Here is a 21,324-nt window from a genome sequence, read left to right as displayed (position 1 = left end):
AAGAATTGCCATACTGGGTCAGACCAAGGATCCTTCAAGCTCAGTTATCCTGTTTCCAATATTAGCCAATTCAGAGATGACCAGAACATGCAGAACTGTCCAAAAATGATCGACTGTTGAACAAGGCCTAAGCCTCCGAAATAGCTTAGAAAAAGCTCCTCTCACTACTGCATTTACCTAAGTCTTTAGGGCCAGAGTGATGTCAGAAACTACCCCTAAGTTACAAACCTCATTGGAAATAGGAATCTAACAATTTCCTAGTTGAATAGACAAGGGATCATCAGTTTTAATAAATCTTATCAGGAATAAAACTTTGGTCTTCCCTACGTTTAGAGTTAACTTATTTGTAAACAGTCATTGCAGTGCAGCTGCTACATTTCTAATGCATCCTTGATTGTTTCAACAGGGATAGCAAATTGGACTATATGTCATCAGCAAAGATTTGGTAAATCAATTCCTGAGCCAAAATCCTGCAAACAGAGCTCACATATAATTAAACACAATGTGGCTGAAATGGCTAATCCCTTAGGCACTCCAGTTTCTAATAGAAACCAAAATGATGATGTACTTCTTATTACAACTTTCTGCATGCGATTTATGGCAAAAGACTGGAACCAGGCCGGTACAATCTTCCATATTTCTCAAAGAGCTGAGAGCGAAGTCGTGCTTGATTGAACATATCAAAGGCTGAAGAAACATCCATAAAAACTAGGAAAAAGCTCTGGCCAGCATCAAGCTCTTGACAAAATACATCAATTAGCCAAGAATACTATCTCTATGCTATGATCAGTTCTATAGCAGAATTATTGGTAAACGAGCACTTCGTGATCTTCTACAAACTTTCAGCTATTTAGAGACCATACCCTCAATTACATTTGAAAAGAAGAGTAGAGAGAATACCAATCTATAATTTGAAGGATTGTAGGCTGAATGCAGGCACACAAAGAAATGCCCATTAACACTAGCAAGATATCGATCACACCTTGCACTCTATAAAAATATGATAAATAAAACAAAACGTGACTACTACAGCAATAAAATCCAGAAAATACTCAAACAATCCAAAAACCCTATTCAACATAGTGAAAAACGTAACCTCAGAGAGCAACAATAACACGCACCAAAACAAAAACCTCAGCCAAAATCTAGCAAACTTCTTCAAAAACAAAATAATCAAAATAACAGAAAACTTAAATATTTATACGACACCCAACTTAAACCTGATCAATAAAAACACAACTACATGGTCCACATTCGAACATGCCTCCTCTAAAGAGATAGAGTCCCTAATAAAAACACTTAACCCAGCCTGCCATGAACTCGACAAAATACCAACTCAAACCCTAAAAGAAATACCACAAATCATCACCCCAATCATTAATAAATCACTTGAGGAAGGAGAAATTCCAGAAAGACTAAAAATGGCCACAATCAAACCTATTATAAAAAAAAAAAAGAACCTGGACCTGAATGACCTAAACAACTAATCAACCCACTTCAAACTTACCCTTTCTAGCTAAATTAACTGAAAAGGTACTTCTCAAACAACTAAACGAACACCTAAAACAAAATAACATCCTACAACCAATGCAACATGGCTTCCGAAAACACTTCAGCACGGAAATCTTACTATTAACTCTATCAGACACAATCCTAAGAGGTTTTGATAACAGACAACGCTTCATATTAATGTTACTTGACTTATCCGCAGCCTTCGACACTGTCGAACATAAAAACCTACTAAACCGACTACACGAAATAGGCCTGGCTGACAAAACTCTAAAATGGTTCACATCCTTTCTACATAACAGATCATTCCAGGTAAACAATAACAACACTAACTCAGAATCAATTCCACTAGTAACAGGAGTACCACAAGGTTTAGCCCTATCTGTCAACCTGTTCAATATATATCTCCTCCCTTTATACCAATTACTCTCGAGTCTCGGAATCACGTATTTTATGTATGCCGACATCTAGCTAATCATCCCTGTGTCAAACAACGTAGAAAATACCCTTAAACTATCAGCTACATATTTAAATAACATAAAAAACCTCCTAAATAAAATGAGACTCTGCCTCAACATGGACAAAACCGAATACATTCTGCTCGAAAGAAAAAACTCCGGAGAACACTCCTGCAAAACCATGATAATAGACAACACCACCATCTATCCAAGAGAAAATGTCAAAGATCTAGGCATATGGATTGGCCCGAATTGAATCTCATAACCACATAGCGATGAAAATTAAGGAAGGCTTCAACAAATTACTTATCTTTAAACGCGTAAAACCCCTTAACCCACTGGAATTTAGAACCATACTTCAATCTCTGATCTTTACTAGCTTTAACTACTGTAATTCCTTACTACTAGGCCTCCCCAAAACAGCCACATGCCCACTACAAATTTTACAAAACGCCACTGCCAGAATACTCACAGGACACAAAAAAATGGATCACATCACCCTAATACTAAAAGAACTTTACTGGCTACCCATCGTAAAACGGACAGAGTATAAAACACTAACTATCCTACACAAATCAATGCACATCAATGAATTCAACTGCCTAGATAACATTCTACAAAAACATAAACCGCAACGAAACACCAGATCAATTAATAAGGCCTTATTTGCAATACCCCCAGTCACAGCAGCCAAACTCACCACCATAAGGCAGAGAGCTTTATCAATAGCTGGACTGTGGAATACCCTACCAGAAAACCTAGGACTGCAAAACAATACAAAACTATTCAAAAAAATACTAAAAACTTGGCTATTTCAACAAACCTACAAAATCAGCATTGGATAAACAACTCAGTCTCACGAAACACACCAGTATTTCCCATCTAACACCAAGCACTTCCGAGGCCAATGCACACATACGAATTAGGAATTACACACTTAATTTTCATCAAATCCATGCCTCCCATCACCTTCCCCCTACTGTTCACCCTATACTGAGAAACATATATCATCCCTCCAGAATGACACGACACCCAATCCGAAAGGCCGAGGGCCCGCACAGTCACCCAGTCAACAACAAAGCCGTGAGAGCTTGTTGGGGTGGCGGAGCCTGCCCTGGTCCTGGGTGATTAGGTCCGGAGCCGTCCCCTGTTTTCTTGGGGATCAGAAAGTACCTAGAGTAGAACCCCTGGCCCTGTTGGCTGCGCGGGACGGGTTCGATCGCTTGAGCCAGTACAAGGGCTGAGAGCTCTATCCTAAGTATCTGTAAATCCCCTTCTGCTCTCCACCAGAAGGGGATTTACACGGAGGTGAGCGGAGTGGAAGTCACTGGAAATGCAACCTGTAACCTTAATGCACGATGGACAGGACCCAAAGGTCCGATGTGATCGAGATCCATCCATCTGCGAACAGTTGGAGCCGACCATCCGGGGGAAGGCGTCTTGCAGAGAAGGTTGGCTCAAACTCCCTGGCCACCAGTCAAAACCTGTGATGACCTTCTGTGATGGAACAGTGTTTGGGAGTAGGTCACTGAGCCCTGGACCTGGGTGCTGATGGGTAGTATTTTCGAGGCCAGGTATTGCCATGGGGGCTTCTTGGGAGGCTGAGTGTCAGAGGTACTAGTTGACAACTGCTGAAAGGACTCCTGATAGCCCTTCAGCTGTGCCACCGCCTCCTTAATTCTGTCTCCAAACAGATTTTCTCCCATACATGGAAAATCAGCCAGATGGTCTTGGATTTCAGGGCGCAAGTCTGAGGCTTGCAGGCATGCCATCCACCAGGCTCCTATGCCAGCTGTAGTTGTTCTCATGGCTGTCTTGAAGACGTCATAAACAGAGTGAACCTCGGGCTTATTGCACTCCAGTCCCTGCTGCACGATTGTCTAGAAATCCTCCTGGAATTGCTGTGGTAGGCACTCACTAAATTCAAGGGCCTTCTTACTGTTATGATTTTGAGGTTGGAGTGGATTCTTGGGTACTGCGGTGATGGCCACTCCCACGGGGAGGAGCCCCGTGAGGAACCGCAGTACTAGGCTAGACTCTATACACGCAGACACAGAGAAGTTGGATTTTATTATACAGCTTGATGGCACTTGCCCGGGAAGCGGGCAGCAGTGGAGATAACCAAGTGAAGCAGTCAGGGATCCTCAGCAGAGAAGACAGTCTCTCACTCGAGTAGATGGTAGGCAGCACGGTACAGCAGGGACAGGTCCCAGATGTAGAGCGGAGCACTGAAGCTGAAGACAGACTGATGGTTAGTACTCACTGAAGCTGAAGCTGTAGTTGAAGGTCTGGTCAGGCAGAAGTTGATCAGTGGCAGGCACCAGATTAGGGAGAGCAGGCCCTCGAGGAGCGTGTACCTGGTTTCCCAGGATAGGTACCTGAAATAGAGTAGAAGGACCCCCGAGGAGTGGGTACCCAGGTTAGAGAGAATACCCCAAAGGGCAGAGAGAGCTTCCTGTGGCAGAGCAGCTTAGACCAGAGGCATTTCTGTGGCAGAGCAGCTTAGACCAAAGGCATTCCAATCCTTGCTAACTCGGTTTGAGTGAAGGAGGATTCACCATGGGTTAATCTGGAAAAAGGAAACAATACATCTATTTAAATTGGGTAGCTAGATCATTTATGACACAGATTCTAAAAATTTTAATCATAGGGCTGTTTGTCTAGTGAATGCTAAGTCTTTGATATATTTCAGGGAGCATGGTTGTGTGTTCTATGCTGTTGTGTCCATGGTTTTTAGATTTTTCATATTTTTTTCATTATTAGTCTTTATGTATTATCATTTATATTATTTGCAAATATGTTTTTAAGGTCTCTTTTTCATTTTGATGTAGCAGCAAGTGATCCTGTAGCTAGGACCTGCCCTCCAGGTGGTGCCTTATCCTCTCACACTGATGATATGTCTCCAGGGCTGTGTGCCCAGGAGGGAAGGGTTAGGATGGCAGTTATAATGGGTGATTCAATCATTAGAAATGTAGATAGCTGGGTGGCTGGTGGGCATGAGGATCACTTTGTAACTTACTTGCATGGTTCAAAGGAGGCAGATCTCATTCTCCACCAAGATAAGATTTTAGAGTGTGCTGGGGAGGATCCAACTCTCGTGGTACATGTAGGTAACCAGTGATACAGAAGAGTGCAAAAGGGAGGTTCTGGAGGCTAAATTTAGGCTCTTAGGTAAAAACTGAAATCCAGAACTTCCAGAGTTATATTCTCAGAAATACTCCCCATTCCACATGCAAGACCCCAGAAGCAGGCTAAGCTCCAGAGTCTCAAGGTGTGGATGAGATGGTGATGCAGAGAAGAGGATTTTAGATTTATTAGGACCTGGGGAACATTCTGGAGAAAGGGGAGCATACTTTGAAATGCATCTATACAAATTCTAGAAATCTAAAAAAAAAAGATTGCAGAGTTAAAATGCATAGCACTGAATGAAGAGGTATATAATATATTAAGAATCTCAGATACCTGGTGGAAGGAGGTTAACCAATGGGATATTGTGATACCAAGGTAAAAATTATATCAAAATGATAGGATAGATTAAATTGGTAGAGGGGTAGCATTATATGTTAAACAGAGTATAGAGTCAACAGCATAAGCATTCTACAGGAAACAAAATGCACTGTAGAATCTTTATAGTTAGAAATTCCATGTGAGAACCAAGATGGCCCCTGACCTGTGAGGATGTGAGGGCTGAGTTTCCCGGTCTAGGAAATTTTTTCGAGCTAGACCTCAAGATATAATTTCCTTCGCAAGAATTTTTCCCATGCCTCACACGAAGAAGAAAGCTCAGGTACGTGAATTTACATCGAAACCTGATGATTCCAGACAACCAAAGATTGACGCAGCCTTCGCAAGGACGCCGACAAAGAACCCGGAAGCTGAAGTCGATGGGGCAGGCATGGATCAGCTGCCGAGCCCCCTGACTCTGGAGACATCACTGAGCCTGGGATATCTAACTGTTCCAGATCCACCTATGAGAGAGTCCAGCAGCGTAGACTTGCTTCAGAAATCTTTGCCTGTAAAAAGTGGAGTCCAGAGAAGAGAGGGAGAACTCTCTTCGGAGAACCCAACAGAAACGGGTTCCAGGAACCATGAGACTTTGGCTCAACATCGCCCGGAACAACTAAAGGAAGATGGTGAAGGCCTTGTGGAGGTAGGAATCGCGATGAATAATATACCTCTTCTTAATACTATCTTTGTCCTCGTACCATCTTTAGAGGAAATAAAGAATATTTTAATAGTAATGCAGAAATCTATTAACACACTTACTGCGACTGTGCAGGAAGCAATGAGTAAATCTTATAAGCTGGAAGAAATCCTGACATCGGTTGAGAAAAGAACTTTTACTCTGGAAGGGAAAGTGAAAAAAATGGAAGCAGTACAAATAAATCTGATAAAATCGGAGAAAATGTTTGAGAACAAAATGGAGTTCTATGAGAATCAATCTAAGAGGACTAATTTACGTTTTCTGAACTAAACTACAGTCTCCTAAGGATTTATTGAAAAGTTACTTCGTGAATATATTAAAATATTCATTGGAAAAAATACCTGACGTAGTAACAACTTATTATTAAATACAATGTTCAGCCGTGGGAGAAAACTTCAAGCAGCAAGAAAATCAAGGGGAGGAAACTTTGGATCTAACAGACTTTTTGGAAAAATCGTTTGAAATGGATATTTCCTTAAGAGCTACATTACTTGTGCAGTTTTTCTCAAGGTCTGATAGAGACAATGTTCTAAAACAGTATTTTAGATTTCAGAAATTGAAATTCTTTGGTCAACCTATTCGAATCTTCCCAGATATTGCAAGGATAACACAAATAAAACGGAAAAAATTCTTATAAATGAGAGGAGAGGTAGTAGAAAGAGGTGCACGGCTGATGCTACACTTTCCCTGTCGTTGTTTATTATATTGTGGGGATGTAAAGTATGTATTCACAGATCCAATGCAATTGCGTAGCTATTTAGATTCTTCATTGTGATCCTAGGATGAATCCAAAGGTAGCTGGAAAGGGAGAGAAAGTGTAGGTGTTACTCACAGAGTTATAGCATGTATTCTTTCTATGTAATAAGATTTCTTTATTTATCTTCTATATTCACCCTTGGTCTCCCACATTTCCTGATCTTTTTTAAATTCAATGTGCATATGACCAGATAATACTGTATTGCAATAATTTTTCTTTATCTAAATGTTTGATTAGTACTTGCATATCTGGAATATGATTACACATTGGAAAAATTTCTTGTAATTTAAAGCAAAAATGGAATAAAGAATAAATTTAAAAAAAAAAAATTCCCATGTGAGAAGGGGAATAGAATAACAGTGGAGGTGTATTACTGTCAACCTGGCCAGAATGAATAGACAGATGATGAAATGCTAACAGAAATTAAGGACGCTAACAAAATTAGCAATACTGGGGGTGATTTCAATTACCCCCAGTAATGACAGGGTAAATATCATGTCAGGACATGTTAAGGAGGTAAATACTGTCATTACTGGGGGTGATTTCAATTACCCCCAGTAATGACAGGGTAAATATCATGTCAGGACATGTTAAGGAGGTAAAGTTTCTAGCTGAAATAAATGACTGCTTTATGGAGCAGCTGGTATAGGAACCAACAAGGGGGGGGGGGGGGCTATTTTAGACTATATCCTTAGTAGAAAACTTGAATTGGTGAAAAAAGTAATGGTGTTAGGACCACTTGGCAATAGTGATGATTAAATGATCAAATTTGACTTGATAACTGGAGGGAGGACACTAAGGAAATCTACTGCGATAGCATTTAACTTTCAAAAGGAAGATTATGATAAAATGAGCGAAATGGTTATGGAAAAACTGAAAGAAGCTGCTGCAAAGGTCAAGAGTTTACATCAAGCATGGATACCATCCTAGAAGCCCAGACCAAATATATTCTACACATTAAAAAAAGATGGAAGGAAGGCCAAACTATTGCCGGCATAGTTAAAAAGTCAGGTGAGAAAGGTTACTGTAGCCAAAAGAACATCTTTCAAAAATGTAAAAGGGATCTCAGTGAAGAAAACAGGAGACAGAATAACAACTGTAAGTTAGATGCAAAGCACTGATTAAGGATAACCAAGACAAAATTTGAAAAGAAGCTTGCTGTGGAAGAAAAAGCTCAAAATAAAAAACATTTTGAACATTTGAAACAAAATGCCTGTAAGGGAGTCAGTCAGGAAATTAGTTAGAACCCAAACCCCTCCCTCAAAAAAAAAAAAAGAAAGGTTTCAGAGTAAGTTCCATTTACCATTACACGTTGTCTAGTGTCAGTCAACTAATAATTCAGGCCAACACCTTGGCACCCATTCTCAAGCTTCTCTTTTTATTCAAAAGCCTCCTATTCACAAAATTATGCAGAATAGTTAAATCTCAAGCAGATTGTGATGAATTGCAGGAGGACCTTGTGAGACTGGAAGATTGGATTTCCAAATAACAAATGAAATTTAATGTGGATAAGTGCAAGGTGATGCATATAAGGAAAAATAACCCATGCTGTAGTTACACAATGTTAGGTTCTATCTTAGGAGTTACCACGCAGGAAAGAGATCTAGGAATCATACTTGATAATACATTGAAAATGTCAGCCCAGTGTGCTGTGGCAATCAAAAAAGCAAACAGAATGTTAGGAATTATTAGGAAGGGAATTGAAAATAAAATGGAGGATGTCATAATGCCTCTGTATCACTCCATGGTGAGAATGACCTTGAATACAGTGTGCAATTCTGGTCACTGCATCTCGAAAAGGACATGGTTGCACTGGAGAAAGTGCAGAGAAGGGTGATCAAAATGATAAGGGGCATGGAAGGGCTGCCCTATGAGGAAAGGCTAAAGAAGTTATGGTTGTTGAGTTTGGAGAAGAGACAACTGAGGGGGATATGATAGACATCTACAAAATCATGAAAGGACTTGAACAAGTTAATGTAAATCAGTTATTTATCCTCTAAGATAATAGAAGGGCCAGGGGGCACTCCGTGAAGTTAGGAAGTGGCTCATTTAATACAAATTGAAGAAAATTCTTTTTCACTCAGCGCATAGTTAAGCTCTGGAATTCATTGCCAGAGGATTTGTTACAGCAGTTAGTGTAGCTGGGTTAAAAAAAAGTTTGGATATTTTCCTTGAGGATAAATCCATAAACTGCTATGACAGTAATAAATCACAAGCTACTATTGCTTATTAATCTAATGTTTGGGTACTTGCCAGGTACTTGTGACTTGGATTGGCCACTGTTGGAAACAGGATACTGGGCTTGATGGACCCTTGGTCTGACTCAGTATGGCATTTCTTATGTTGGGCAGGCTAAATACCAGGATGTGATGGCGTCACTCGGAGGGACGCCCCCGAGGTTCCTGCCATGAGATGGATAAAGACGTGGGTGGCGTGCACGCACCCTAGGAGGCCCTCAGGAAATCATGGCGAACACCGTCGCCGTTGCCGATCCGGGGACGCCAGAGAGAGCGGCATGAAGACGCAGCAGCAACTATCTTCCCAAGACGTGAGGAGAGGGAAAGAAGAAAAGTGAGGCACAGAGGTCAAAGCTGTCTGAGTCCAACGGACGCAACACTTGCACAGATTCCTGGAGTATTGCCTTTTGTAAAATTGGTAGCAAGCGATCCAAGCAGCTGACATGGAGCCCTGAAACACCCGGCATCCAAGGGCATCGAAGGTCCTATGCTCTCGCCCTGGGGGAGACGAGGCATGGGTGCAGATCCTTTTTGCCTTCTTCAGAGCTGACTCCACCACCACTGATTGGTGGGGGAGTTGACAGTGATCAAACCCAGTGGACGGCTGGACTAGGTACACTGCCTCCATCTTCAAGTTAACCGGAGGCACCAAGATGGGGTGTTCCCAAAGGCGGGTAACTAGTTCCTTGAAGATGTCAAGGACTGGCACTGCCACCACCTCTTTCAGGGCATCCATGAATTGTACATTCTCAAGCATCTTGTACCTGGTGTCCTGCTCTGTTAAAAGCTGGAAGAGCACCGATTCTGCCATTGCCTTTATGAATCCCGTGAAGGAGAGATCCTCTGCGGGAGATTTTCGATGCTCTTCCAGTGGAGAGGGCTCGGAAGGCAGATCCTCTGATTTCTCAGAGAAGGATACGGAGGTCGCCCCCTCCCAGGGATCATAAAGGGCCTCCCCTTCACTGCGACCCTCTGGGGAAGCGAGGGGTCAAAGACCCAACTGCAGGTGAGACGTAGGCCTCGAGGGCACCGAGAAAGGAGCCGGAGGCAGTGATGGGCTTCGAGGCTGCAGAAGTGCCGATGGATACAACGGAATCGGAGGGATTGGAGGCCCTGAATGCATCGGTGGAACCGATCCAGATGGCCCTGGCAGAACGGGGAGGTGATGCAGCACCATGCGTCTAATCTGCCATCGAACCTGATGGCCCTTCCTTGACAAAGGAGTCGCTCACTGCGGTATGAGGGCTAGTGGGAGTGGCAGCAGTGCACCCTTTGGCTGTGAAGGGGCTTGGGGCCCCGGAGCCGGCTGCATCGGTAGGACACAGAACAGCTTATCGAGCCGTTCCAGTAATGGTGCAAGCACCAGTGGAGTAGGCTCTTGCGGCAGTCCCAGTGGAACCGGGGGGGCTCGAAGCTCTGTAGGGCCCGGCTGACCGCAAACCACACGCGCCTCTCTAATTCCTCCTTAAAAGCAGCCAAGGAAATCATTATTGTTGGCGTTATACCTGAATGTGATATTAGCAGTTTGTATTTACCCCAGATATTTATTTTCATAGACCCCAGTTACGTTTAACCCCTGTTCCATGTAATTCTCTTATGCAACGTATGTAACTACTGTTTTAATGTAAACCGATGTGATATGTATTTGCTACATGAACGCCGGTATGAAAAATTCAACATAAATAAATAAATAAATAAAACGGCTTGAGGAGGAGCAGGCAGAATTGGGATGTCCCCTAGAGCATCGAGGGGTACCAAGCCCTCCACCAGGTTCACTGGAGATCGCCTGGAGGCATTGGAGGGGTCGGAGGGAATTGATTCCTCTGCCCTAGACCGGTTTGTGGGAGGCACCGACATTGATGCCTGCCTATGATCTGGCTTAGAAGATGAAAATGATCGATGATAGTATTTCTTCGACCTTTCCTGGAACTGATGGTGATGGCAAGGAACCTGACTGGGAACGGGACGACAAAGATTGCAGTCGATCCCCTGCACCGAGGTCAGGACCAGGGAATGTACGAGAGGGTGAACCAGACGGGGTTGAGACCGGGATCTCCTTACCGAGTGGGGTGGAGGTCCCTGAGGCAGAGGAAGGATCAGACTGCTTGGACCCGAATAATTTTTCCATTTTATCAAGTCAGGCCCAACGACCCTTGGGGGTCATCTGGGCACAAAGATCACAACTGCAGGCATCGTGGGATGCTCCCAGGCAGAGAACGCAGACCTCGTGGAGGTCTGTGATGGACATAGTCCGGGGGCACTGGAGGCATCGGCGGAAGCTGATCGATGTCATGGCAAAAAGTACACGGCGCACGGTCGAAGGTTGGCGGGCACCGGGGAAGGAGGCCGTCTGTGATCAACCGCAAAATGCGAGGGACTTACCAGATTGCTGAAATGGACCTAAAGAAGGGGTGAGGGACACTGCATATTAAAATCTCATTGCAAAATGCCCTTATACAGCTCCCACATGCAGCAAAGTCCCGCTCACAAATGACAATCCCAACATGGCCGCTTTTCAAAAAATAATCCATCAGGGGAAAACCTTCTCTTCTCTGGCAGTTAAGAAGAGCTCAGTCACTACAGCAATTAGATGAACTTAAGTATTTTTCACCTTTTTTGTGTGTGGGTGCTTTATAAGGACGTTTTGCAATGAGATTTTGATATGCATTTTTGACAAAAAAACTTTTTGAATTACATATAAAATATAAAAATATTGACTGCATGATATAAGGTGATTGGTTGGTGGTTAATGATTAAAGATTAACAACCATGGTAACCAGGATGGTACCTGAATTGGTTGTATATGAAGCCTCTGCCATCCACATTTAGAATATTTTCTTATCCAGTCGATATTGTTAAATATTATTATTAGAATAGAATTTTTGGAGTGAATGAGTGGGTTTTCTATTGTGGTTTTCACTCCTTGTGTGGAGATTTGTGTTTGTTACTTAATCCTTTCTATCATATAGGGACCTGGTGCTGCTGAGCAAATTTGAGGTCCTGGGAACAAACAGATGCTCCAGAGTCAATCATGGCTAGAGCGGGGATTCCATTATCTCCCTAAGAAAGTTGTACTGGGATAGGAACTTGGGAGAGACATGCCGCCAGAGCTTTACTGATACTAGTTTCTTCTCGACCTGTTCCCTCTAAAAACATTAGAAATTGCCGTACTGGGTCAGACCAAGGGTCCATCAAGCCCAGCATCCTGTTTCAACAGTGGCCAATCCAGGCTAGAAGTACCTGGCAAGTATCCCACGCTACTGATGCAAGTAATAGCAGTGGCTATTTACTAAGTCAACTTGATTAATAGGTAACGGACTTTACTTCCAAGAAGTTATCTAACACTAACACTAACCACATCCCCTGGCAACAAATTACAGAGTTTAATTGTGCGTTGAGTGAAAAAGAATTTCCTCCGATTTAGTTTTAAATGTGCTACATACTAACTTCATGGGGCCATGAGTGTTTCTCTGCTGGGAATGATCCTGGGGGGTCTACTTTGGTACTTTGAATAAGTGACCCTGTTTTCCCCCTTTTTACATGTGCGGGACCAGGCATTTAGTCTGGTCCCCCTTAACTCCAATGGAGGGAAAGAACTCTATGGGTGGGAGCCTGCTGGGAGGGGAATAAGAATGTGAGCCGAGCAGGGATGAGGCGGCCCACCGTGTCACCGAGTCCTGACCCTCTCTGAAGGTTGTGAGTACACTGTTCTGAGGTAAGGCAGTCTACTATTGTGTTGCAGTGCTGTGTATGTTAATAAAAGTTAAAGTTGCAATACAAAAGGCTGGAGTCAGTGTGGTTTTATACTCCAGCCTAGGTGATTTACTCAGTCATCATCACATATGGTGTCAGGTTGGGGATTTTTTCTAAGTTTGAACTGTGAATTAAAATTTGTTCTGAAGCCTACCAAAGAAAAGTTTGGAATGCAGTGCTGTAGTGTACACTAGAGCACTGAAGTAAAGCCTGCTAGCTCAAAGAAGACCACAGGAAAAAAAAAACCCAGTGATACTGCCTTTAAAGCAGACAGTGGTCTGTTGGGCCTGGAGGGAAGCAGGTTTAAGATTTTCAGCAGACATAGGAGGCAAGCTCTACCTGTAGATAGAACTTTAATGCTCAGTGAAGTTACTGCCAGTGAGGCAGTTTTTTTTCCTTTAAAGAAAATAAAAAAAACAAAGAAAGAGAAAAGCTGAGGTGTACTCTGGCTGGAACAAGGCATGGCCCAGGCAGAAAGTGAAACTGCTAGTAAGTGCAGAAACAGGGGGTGGTCCCTGTAGAGACTACAACTGCCAGAGGCCTGGGCAGTACTACAGAAAACTTGGCCTGGATCCAGTGAATGCACTGCACTACAGGTGAAGGAAGGAAGAAGCCAGACTGCCTGGAAAAATGAGCATGCAAGTACTTCTGTGTGATAGGAGTACCTCACTCAAGAGCCAGAAGAGAGGGAGAACTGGAGACCGGAGGTGTGGCAGATGGAAAAGCCAGCTGGCCTAGTGGGGCCAGGGAACCCACTCACAGATGACCAGAGAGAGGAATGGCTACAGACGGTAGCTGAAATACAGATGATAGCATTTGTTCCACCTCTGTGGCCAAGTGAGATGCAGCAATGCGCTCTGGAGGAACTGAGGGGCAATGTTATAGTTGGGGATGCTGCAGAGAGCCAAGAAACAGGTGCCGTGCAAATCCCTAAGAGGTGACAAAGACAGCCAGGAGGGAGTATAGCAACTGAGTGAGTTACCTGACTGTGGCTCAACACTTCAGAGAGACTCCAGTCCAGAGAGGCCGGAAAGCAGCAAAGGGGCTGAAGCCCACACAAATCCTGAGCTGCAAGGGGCCGCAAAAGAGTCCTAGAGGAATGATCCAGCATTACCTGAGTGGTAGATACAGAAAAGCTCATGGGGGAGCTTCATAGCCTGCCCTGGAGAGGGCAACACAGACTGCTCAGAAGGGGGCAGTACTGAGTGGCCTATGAGAGGCAGCATTGAGTAGCCAGAGAAAGGCAGCATGAACACTGAAAGAAATGCCGCAAGATGCCTGATGGGAGGGCCGCAGAGACCCCAGTGAGCGGGACTACAGAGAAAATGGAGGCACTGCTGTAGACAACCCAGAAGGAAAGGCCACAGAAAGTCTTGAGAAAGGAAGCATAGAGATCCCAGGGAGAGGGGCTACAGAGAAACCAGATGGAAGTGCTCCCGTGGAGACTTCAGATGGAGACACGAATGAGAGCCCAGAAGAGGGGCCATGGAGAGCCCTGAGAGAGAGAGAGAACATAGAGACCCTAGTGAGAGGAGCTACAAAGAAGCCAATACTTAACATCCTCCCAGGATAGTAAGTACTCCCACTGTCTGTTTTGGTGGCAGACATCCAAATATTTCCTTTACCTGGTAGAGTTGGTCTTCTTTGGAGACAACCTCTTGTGGATCGAGAAGTCTCTGGGTTGGCCATGATAACACTACCAGTTTCAGAAAGGATACATAGACACTGTGGATTTTCAATGATGTGGGAAGTCGGAGTTGATAAGTGACCGGACCTATCTTTCTGAGGATGGAGAAGGGGCCAATATAACACAGTGCCAGCCTCATGGAGGGTACCTGAAATCGTATGTTGCTGGTGCTCAGCCAAACTTTATCTCCAGGTTTGAACTGTGGGGCAGGACGCTGATGTCTGTCAGCTGTTGTCTTCACTCTCTGCACCGCTCTTTGGATCATAGTCTCAGTTTGAGATCACAGTTCCTGGAGTTCCTGTGCAATTAGCTGTGCCACCAGAGAAGGGATGGACAAGGGTGCAGGAAGTGGGGGAAGTGGCTGTCTCCCATATACAATGAGGAAGGGTGACGATCCAGTAGCAGCATTGATGTGTGAGCTGTGGGAGAACTCCGCCCATGGAACGAGGGTGGCCCAGTTGTCCTGTCGCTCATTTTCAAAGGCTTGCAGGAAGTTTTCAATGTATGATTTTTTTTTTCCGCTTGGCCATTGGTCTTTGGGTGATAGGCCATGGAGAAGTCCAATTTGATATTGAACTTGCGACAAAGTGATTGCCAGTATTTGGCAGTCATCTGGACTGCACAGTCAGAGACGAAATAATGAAGTAGCCCATGGAGGCGAAAGATATGAGAAGTGAACAGCTTGGCCAAACTGGTGTGGATGGAAGCACCGGGAGGGCGACAAAGTGAGCCATCTTGGAAAAGCAGTCAGTGATGACCCAAAATTACATGATTGCCGCTAGAAGAGGGGAGATCTACCACAAAAATCGGTAGATAAGTGGGTCCAGGGTTCCTTGGGGGCCAGCAGTGGCTTTAACAGCCCCCAAGGTGATCCCACCAAAGGATTTTGTCGAGCACAGGTGGGACACGAGTCCACATAGGCCTTCACGTCCTTGTTCAAAGGCCACCAATAGTACTGCTTGAGCAGATTGTTCGAGCACGACCTGGGTGACCTGCAACCCTGGAGTCATGGGCCCCTTGCAGCACTCGTTGACTGAGTGTTGTGACCGTCACTGCCCGACGTCTCCACTCCGCCCACCTTACCACATTGGCGACTCCCTAAGGGGTTGATGGAAGGCTGGCTGCCGCGGCGTCCTTCGGCCGTCCTCGCCCAGTGTCCCCGAACCGGCCCGACACTGCAATCCGCCATGTTGACCTGATGCCTAGGGGCGCGACGCGGCCCTGCCTCAAGTACCAGAAGTGGCGCGAACCTCAGGGGAGTCCCCCTTAGATGACGTCATCCGCTTCAGATATTTAAAGGTCTCTGAATTGCTAACAACTCGAGTTAGCAAGGATAAGGATTTGGTCTATCTATGTTACTCTGCCTCCTTGGACTTACCAGGGGTACCTGCTCCTCAGGGGCCTCGTTCTCTCTCTTACTTTGTAGGTTGCAGTCTGGAACTGGTACTCGCTCCTTGAGGGCCCTTGTTCCGGGACTTCTTCGAAATTCACTTCTGCCTGGAAGCCATCGCTGCCTACTACATCTGTGAGTTACCATTGCTCTCTCAGAGCTTTCCCTGGAACCAGGTACTCGCTCCTCGAGGGCCTACTTCATTCCAGCTCCTGAGCTTCTATGAGACATTGTGTGAGTGTTACCATCAGGTTCTGCCCATGAACTCTGCATACCCTGCCTACTCACTATATTTCAGTTTCTCTACAGCTCAGCCTCCAGGGATCGCTGTTCCAGTATCTGAGGGACTACAGCCCAGCCGGGCATTCCAGCTCACTACTGCCACCTCTGGTGGTTCAGTATACTGTCTAATAAAAGAACTAGTATGTGTCTGTCTCCTAACTCTGAACCTGACCAATGGTCCCTCTCGGGATCTTCCCCCGGGGGCGTAATCATCTGCCACCGGTCCAAGGATCCACCCACAACTCTCCTAAATAATAACTGATTGCTAACTCCATGGATCCGGCACAACTTAATGCCTTGCAGGCTATACCGGGCCTGGCCCAGCACATTGTGGAGCAGCAAGACGACTTGGAGAAACTTACTGCAGCATTTCATCAGCTACACACACAGAAGGCTCAAGGCACAGACTCCAACCAAGAAGGTCAGTTACCGGAGGTAACTTTGAAGACTGCTGTACCACTGGCGGCTCCAATCCGCCTTTCCTGAGAAATCCAGAAGACCCGGGGCTTTTTGAACCAGTGCTGCATGCACTTTGCCTTACAGCCGTCTCTATTTCCTACAGCTCTCTCCAAGACTACCTACATCCTTTCATACCTGGATGGTAGCGTCCTGTCTTGGGCATCCACCTTATGGGAACGCAAGGACTCTATTTTGCAGAACATAGAAGAATTGGGCTCAACCTACCAGCCTGAAGGCTTTAAGATTCCTGGGGTTCATCAACTATTATCAAAGCTTCATAAAGAACTACTCTTCGTTAACTGTACCCTTGACTGCAATGACTCGCAAGGGTGCCAACGCTTCAAAATGGTCAGCAGAGGCCATTTCCGCGTTCGAGAAATTGAAGACTGCCTTCTCCACAGAACCATGCTTATGGCATCCAGACCCCAAGAAGCCCTTCATAGTAGAAGTCGATGTTTCGGATGTGGGGATAGGGGCTGCGTTAAGCCAAGCTGGAGACTCGAAAGCCTTATGTCCCTGTTCATTCTTCTCACGAAGATTCTCTCCAGCCAAGAAGAACTACGGGATCGGCGACAAGGAGCTCTTGGCAATAAAGCCTGCATACAAGGAATGACGGCCTTGGTTCGAAGGCGCTCAACATCAAATAACCGTCTTCACGGATCATAAGAACCTTGAGTATCTCTGCCACGCACAATGGCTGAATTACAGACAGGCCAGATGGTCTTTATTCTTCAACCCTTTCGATTTTGTGCTCAAGTTCCGCCCTGGAGATAGAAACACCAGAGCAAACGCACTGTCATGCTCATTTCATTCAGAGGATGTGCCTAATGAGCTACAGCACATAATTGACCCGAAGAAAATCCCCTTGACATCCACTCAGTCTGTGCCCGTTGGAAAGACTATCATTCCAAAGAATCTCAGGAAGAAAGTGCTCTTCTGGGCGCATGATTCCAAGCTGGCTGGCCATCCTGGTCAACGCCGAACCCTGCTCAGGATACAGGAGCTGTATTGGTGGCCTACCATCAAAAAGGATACCTATTCCTACGTGGCATCCTGCACCAACTGCACCAAGAACAAACCGGCCTCTGGACAACCGTGGGGTCAAATGCAACCTTTGCCATTTCCGGATCGACCCTGTTCGCTACTGACTTTGTAGTTGATTTACCTACTTCCGGAGGAATGAACACCATCCGGGTGACTGTGGATCACTTTAGCAAGATGGCACACTTCGTGGTGTTCCCTGGCATACCCTCAGCCTTGGAGCTTGCAAAGCTCTTCATAACGCACATATTCCGCCTCCACGGCCTACCTTCACACATCGTATCTGACTGTGGGTCCCAATACACGGCACGATTCTGGAAGGCTTTGTGCAAGTTGTTTGACATCACTATAGACTACACCTCACCCTACCATCCGCAGTCGAATGGCCAGACGGAATGGATGAATTGTACAATGAAGCAGTTTTTACGAGCCTATGTCACGTCCCAACAAAATAACTGGGCCGAATTGCTTCCATGGGCTGAATTCGCCATCACCTTTTGAAGTGGTCTTCGGACGTTCTCCAACACCGCCACTTCCACTGAAGCTCTCAGTGACGTCCCCAGCAGCTCAATCTACTGCTGATGATATCCATAAATTGTGGGTTCAGTCTAAGGACATGCTAATCAAAGCGAGTGACCGTGCTAAGAAGTACTACGATGCGCAGCATGCGCCAGCTCCAGTCTTCAAGCTAGGAGACAAGGTCTGGTTGTCAACCAAGCACCTCAGACTCAAACTACCCTCCTCTCGGTTTGCTCCTCGCTACGTGGGACCATTCTCAGTTCTTCAACGTATTGGCAATGTCACCTATCATCTGAAGCTACTACCTGGTCTCCACATTCATAACGCATTCCACGTTTCACTGTTGAAACCACTCATACTCAGCGAATTTTCTTCCAAGACTCAAGATCCACCTGTCATCAATGCAGAAAATGACTTAGAATACAAAGTCGAAGAGATTCTGGATGTTCGTAAAAGAGGCAAGACTTTTGAATACCTTCTAAAGTGGGAAGGTTTCGGCCCCGAAGAAAACTCTTGGGAGCCTCAGGCCAATATCCTGGACAAAGAGATGCTTCGTCAGTTCCATCTTGCGCATCCTTCAAAACCTAAACCTGGTATCCGAAGAGATCGCCCTTTGAAGGAGGGTACTGTTGCGACCGTCGCTGCCCGATGTCTCCACTCCGCCCACCTTACCGCATTGGCGACTCCCTCCGGGGTTGATGGAAGGCTGGCTGCCGTGGCATCCTTCGGCCGTCCTTGTCCAGCGTCCCCGGACTGGCCCGACGCTGCAATCTGTTCCAGTATCTGAGGGACTACAGCCCAGCCGGGCATTCCAGCTCACTACTGCCACCTCTGGTGGTTCAGTATACTGTCTAATAAAAGAACTAGTGTGTGTCTGTCTCCTAACTCTGAGCCTGACCGGTGGTCCCTCTCGGGATCTTCCCTCGGGGGCGTGGTCATCTGCCACCTGTCCAAGGATCCACCCACAACTCTCCTAAATAATAACACTGAGTCGGGTTGGGACCACTGTCTTTCCAGGAGGGACCGTCTGAGAGGTGGCTAACAGGAAATGTGCCGAGTCAATGATATAGCCAGGAGGATCTGGTTTATCTTCGGGGTCAAAAGACCGTGAGAGGGCGTCAGCTCTGACGTTCTTGGCGGCTGACCTATACTTCATCACAAAGTCGAAGCGGCTGAAAAATAGGGACCAGCAAGCTTGTCGGGCATTTAGACGCTTGGTGTGGCAAAGGTGCTCCAAGTTCTTGTGGTCGGTGAAAAACAGTGATGGTATGCTGTGCTCCCTCCAACCACTGTCGCCATTCCTCGAAGGCCAGTTATATAGCCAGGAGATCCTTATCCCCGATGCCATAATTTCTCTCTGCTGGAGAGAACTTTTGGGAAAAGTAGAAGCACAAGTGGAAGGTCCCCTTGGCGTTAAGTTGACCCAGAACTGCCCCGACTGTGATGGAGGCGGCAGTGACCTCCAGGATGAAGGGACAAGTAGGGTCTGGGTGGTGAAGACAAGGTTCTTGGAGAAATGCCTGTTTCAGTTCGGTGAAGGCGTTGATTGCCTCTGCAGACCACTCTCTTGGCACTCCTGACAAACAACTTCTTGGCACTCAACACAGCCAAAACTGAGCTACTATACATTTCTCTGCAAGGTATTCACCCTCCTCTACTACCTGGATCAAACCCCAACTCCACCGTTGCATTCAGCCAACAGGTTCGCAGTCTTGGCATCACTATTGACAGCCACCTTTCATTTAAAAAACACATTAACAACACTCTCAAATCCGGGTACTTTAAACTACACGCCCTCAAAAAAATCAAACCCCTTCTGCACCTCAATGATTTTCGCAACATTCTACAAGCATTCATTCTTTCCAAAATAGATTATTGCAACGCTATTCTACTAGGTTTACCCAAAAATACGTTGCTGCCGCTCCAGCTCCTACAAAACGCTGCGGCACGTATCCTCACTAACACACATAAAAGCGATCACATCACCCCGGTTCTTAGAAAATTACATTGGTTACCTGTTGCCGAAAGAATATCTTATAAAACCCTCACACTGATCCATAAGGCCCTATATAACCAAGACATGCACTGGTTTTCTGACCATTTCATCTTTCACAAATCAAACAGACCAATTAGGCAACAACACAGGGCTACTCTTGATATTCCCTCTCCTAAGCAATCCAAACTGGCCTCCACCAAGGCTCGGGCACTTTCTTTAGCTGGGCCCGTCCTCTGGAACAAACTCCCTCCCACCCTGCGGCAGGAATCCTGCCCAAAAAAATTTAAGCACAACCTAAAAACTTGCCTCTTCAAGCAAGCTTTTGATTAACATCCTCCCCTGGCACCTTTTTTCTTGTTGTGAATTCCTAATATTATTACCTTCATTGGTACTTTTATACCCCCTACTTTTCCACTTTTATACCCCCTACTTTTCCAGTAAATGGCTCCTCCCTTTCTTCCCTTTAATTTATTTTACTGCTCCCATCCTTCCCTTTAATTTATTTTACTGTTCCACATATTTTGAACCCCATTATAAGTTAAATGTTGATGTTTTTCTGTTTTAAATTATCTGTTCTGTTTCTTTTATATTTATATTTGGTTCCAATTTCTATGTAAAGCTCGGTTAGCTATAAGTTGTTTAATGTAAACCGATGAGATGTTCCCAACGTTCATCGGTATATAAATCTTCTAAATAAAAATTCCCCCCTGCCGTTGAAGCAGTGAGCTGTGCTGGATATGTATTCCAAGTGAAGTATCATGCTTAAATGCTGCCGTAACAAGCAAGCTACACCATGCTTATTTGCTTATCCAGCCTATGTAATTCAATCCTTGTTGGTTGTTGTCTGAATATAAATCATCTTTTTTCATTCCCCCCTGCCATTGAAGCAGTGAGCTATGCTGGATATGCAGTGAAAGTGAAGTATCAGGCATTATTTGGTTTGGGGTAGTAACCGCCGTAACAAGCAAGCTACTCCCCTCTTTTTTGTGAATGCAAATCCTATTTTCCATATTTCATCTTGCCGTTGAAGCA

Source organism: Rhinatrema bivittatum, chromosome 3 (assembly GCF_901001135.1).
Source record: "Rhinatrema bivittatum chromosome 3, aRhiBiv1.1, whole genome shotgun sequence".
Lineage (NCBI taxonomy): Eukaryota > Metazoa > Chordata > Amphibia > Gymnophiona > Rhinatrematidae > Rhinatrema > Rhinatrema bivittatum.
The sequence above is the reverse complement of the archived record's forward strand: the minus strand, read 5'-3'. Positions refer to the sequence as shown.